The 3,929-nt window shown below is 38.5% G+C and overlaps 1 pseudogene; it reads right to left on the reverse strand.

The window, feature by feature from the left end:
* Window positions 1-2,328: 2,328 nt before the first annotated feature.
* LOC130838811 (interferon-inducible protein AIM2-like) lies at window positions 2,329-3,705 on the reverse strand (annotated as a pseudogene).
* Window positions 3,706-3,929: the final 224 nt, after the last annotated feature.

Genomic DNA, 3,929 nt, shown 5'->3' on the forward strand with positions numbered 1-3,929 from the left:
AAAAGATAGGCGAGAGTGGGAGAAGAGCCTCGTAGATGGGAAGAGAAAAAGGGAGGCAGCCCATAGCAAGGTGACACAGTGTGAGTGAAGGGAGAAAGGTCATCTCATTGTTTATCTTTATCTCTTTCTTCTTCAAGGTCACCAAGGCCAGGAAAATCCAGGCAAAACCACTCGATCCTGATTTACATATGGAAACCTGATTAGAGCTCTTCTTCTAAAAACCTGGATATCGTCAATATTGATGTTTGTGGAGCTAAGATGTAAGCACAGCAAAAAAAAGTATGTATACACATATGTTGAAATACAACAATATATATATATACTAGCCATTAATTCTTAGGAACGGGGTGCTTTTCATTTTCTTTCATAATTTTCTATACCATTTCAATGCCTATTTTTGCATTTATAACTTTTATAATTTGGAAAAAATAATAAACGTTTTTTTCCTAAAGGCATGCCTCCCTAGGAGTCTAATTCATTGGTTTGTTGCTTAAAAACAAATAGTCTGTGGTCTGCAAATTAGATAAGGACACCGACGCCCCAAGCAATACTTGGATTTATACTTTGGTTGTGATCTTTACAGAATATAACTTTGGTCAAGAATGAACAGGTCCATGCTCCACCAGCACTGATGCCGTACAGGGTTAGTGCCCAAGGTGAGGACCTCCAAAGCAGATGCCAGTGCTCACACTCACTGCAAGCTTATCTCATAATGTTACAGGACAGAGTCCAAAGCCTATATCCAGGTTTCCTTCTATTTTGACTAAGTCAAAATTAGCCAAATGTTAACTGGGACTGAGCTACTATCTATCTTCATGATGAAGAAAGAGCTTTGGTTAGGTGAACTTATGTAAACAAAAGGACAGCAGAATATTTAGTTTCCTTGAGAGTCCAAGTTTTACATAATGTATGTTGCTGATATCAAGTGAGTCTTATTTGGACAATGGTACCCACTTTTTCTGTGGAGTTGTGTTAAAGAAAATAAAATTGTCTTTTACTAAATAAATAAATAATAAATAAAAACAAACAAGTTGAATAAGATGTGCCTGCCCAAAGAAACCCAAGAGGAAGGCAGACCAGCTGAAATCCAGTCTCTGCTTCAATTGCCAACCCCTGTCCTATGGTGGAATTGCTTTAGTCCAAAACAATGATATCTTTTCAGAATTGGTCTCCTGGAGGGGCCATAATTGGGTAATTTGTCAGCCAAATAAGGCAGCGTCTGGTGATTTGCATGAAGTCACTAGCATATGTTGGAAGCATTTCTAGCCCTGTCTGATGTGAAATAACTGGTTCACTTAATGACTCAGATACCAACAGCTCAGTAGCTCTCCAGCTATACTTCCTGGTCTTCACATGTGTGGATCTATGAGGAAGTTTCTCCAGGAAAAGACTTCCATTAGGCAAACACTGAAGAGTAGTGAATTTACTTTAGAGTACAATGGCAGTAAGTAGATATCTTAACATTGAAATTTACAATGTATTTTTTTACATTATTTTATTGAAGTAGAGTTGATGTATAATGTGTTAATTTCTGCTCTACAGCAAACTGATTTAGTTATACATATGAATATATTCTTTTTTTGTATTCTGTTCCATTGTGGTTTATTACAAGATATTGAATAGAGTTCCTTTGTAGTGTGTTTCTTGATCACATATTTGGTACCTGGTGTTTTACAGTTATTTTGTGTCACTTATCTTATACTAGCTCTGGAGGGTTGACAGTGTTCTTCTTTTTACTCTCCTAATAAGAAAAGTAAGGGACAGAAGGTAAGATCCTGTTCCTAATGATTAGAACCATTGCATCTTAACAAGAATTTCCTCCCTGCCACTTTATTGTCAATGCTTCCTCCAATCCAGCTCCTGGCAACCACTGATATAGTTTCTTAACTAACACTTTTCACTTTTCCAGAGTTTCCTAAGTTGGAAGTTAGAGTGGATATAGCATTTTGAGTCTGGCTCCTATCACTTAGTATAGCGCGTCTAGGATTCATCCATGTAGTTGGGTGTATCCGTTTATTCCTTTTATTGCTGTGTAGGATTCAATGTGGGGACCCAGCAAAGTTTATTTGTTCCACAAGTGAGGAACAATCAGGTTGTTTACAGTTCTAGTTAACTGTTCAGTTACCTAGAAGATCGACAGTATTTTAGGCTTAATTTAATGGGCTCGATGAATATATATTTGTGTATGTTTGGCGAAATTGAAAGCTCAAAACTAAGGTAAAGACCATGGGCTTCTTATCCAAGGTGAATTTTGGCTCGAATTTTTAAGGAGGACAGATTCTCCCTATCAGTTCCTCTTCACTAAACCCAAGAGAGCAGAGCTTAGCCTCAAGCTCTTGGAGGCAGGGTGGGCAGGTTCCCTTGTGGGGGCTCTTGGTGCTACCCCAGACCAGAAGCAGTCACACAAGGCTCGTTCCCTGAGACTCAGAGTCAAAATATAGTCTTATTTCTCACTTCTAATGTCTCATACTGTCTTCTATTTTCTTCTTTTAAGCACAGTTCTCTAATCCTGCCCTACTTATTGGCCTTCCAAGTCAATTAATCTAGTTTATCATTCAACTATAGTAATTTTGTATTTATGACAATAGTCAGAATAAGGATGATGCATATAAATATAAAAATAACCTAGAAGGCAAATATTATTTGCATATGAAGTAATCCCTTTTTCAGAAGCTACAAGGATAAAGGGAAGTTGAAACAGGATTGTGACAGCATCTTGAAAATAAAAACACTTCTAATGTATTTCAGTTTTAGGAACATCCACTCTACAGCTCTTTGGGGGGGGGTGGTAATTTGTTTCAGTTTTTTCTCTATAAAAATATTTTGAAATGAATAATTTCTAAAATCTCTCCAAGCTTATAGAGGAGAATAAACTATTCCTACTAATCACCACAGCATTATATATAATTACCTTCTGGACTACAAACAGCCTATTCACAATTGTTTTAAGGGACTGAGTTTGAAGCTTATGATCTTTGGGATTTCACCAGCTTTTCTGATAATGTGCTTTGGGACACTAATCTGTTGGTCACATTCAGCATGACACACAAGGGAGGAACTATTCACTTCCAGGAATTTAACCTTCAGCTATTTACTGAAAACTTTCACAAAAAGGAACTCACTCTCCATGTTGCAGAAATCGGTCCATCGAGAAACCAAGCACCCCACTCAGAGGGTTGGAGAACTCAGGTTTATTAAGCCAGCGGCCCTAGACAAGCTAACACTCCAAAGTTCTGGGCCCCAAGCTCAGGGTGAGCTTTACTTTTATAGGAGTCAGTGCACATGTTTACAGTTAGCATGGGTAGATTGGTTACCTGGTTTACAGAGCATGGAAGTTTCCAAACAGAAACTTATAAGAGCGGGTGCAGAACGTTCCATTTTTAGCAAAACATTTCATGGTTACATTGGCTTGCTAGGTCATCCTGTTTTTTTTGTTTTTCTTGGTGCAGCAAGCATATTTTACAAAAGCAGAATGAGCATAGAGTTATTTTTAGCTGAGTGCAAGTTTCTAATTTTCCTCTTCATCCATAGCCACTGCCGTGTGAAACATCTATTGCTTTCCTTCTTGGGTCTCAAATTCAAACAGCTTCATTGCTCTCAGCACCATGTCTGTCACAGGGCCTTTCTGCAAAACTCTTGCCTGATGGATTCCAGCTGGGCCACCATCTTTTTCTGCTCAGGCTGAAGGCAACAGAAGAAAGACATCAGCTTGAGTAAAGTAGATACGATTGAGGGAACCGTCCTTCACTCATCATGTTAAACCTCAGAAGCCAGCCAAAGATAGGTGGAGTCAAAGAAGAGATATAGAGGGGTTAGGAAGAGGTATGAGATCTAGGATTATCTAGATAGACAAGAGAGTGCATAGGGAAGATTTCATGTCCTGCATTCAGGTGAGACTGTATTACTGGCTTTAGAGGCAGACTTCCTGA

This window comes from Hippopotamus amphibius, chromosome 1 (assembly GCF_030028045.1).
Source record: "Hippopotamus amphibius kiboko isolate mHipAmp2 chromosome 1, mHipAmp2.hap2, whole genome shotgun sequence".
In the NCBI taxonomy this organism is placed as follows: Eukaryota; Metazoa; Chordata; class Mammalia; order Artiodactyla; family Hippopotamidae; genus Hippopotamus; species Hippopotamus amphibius.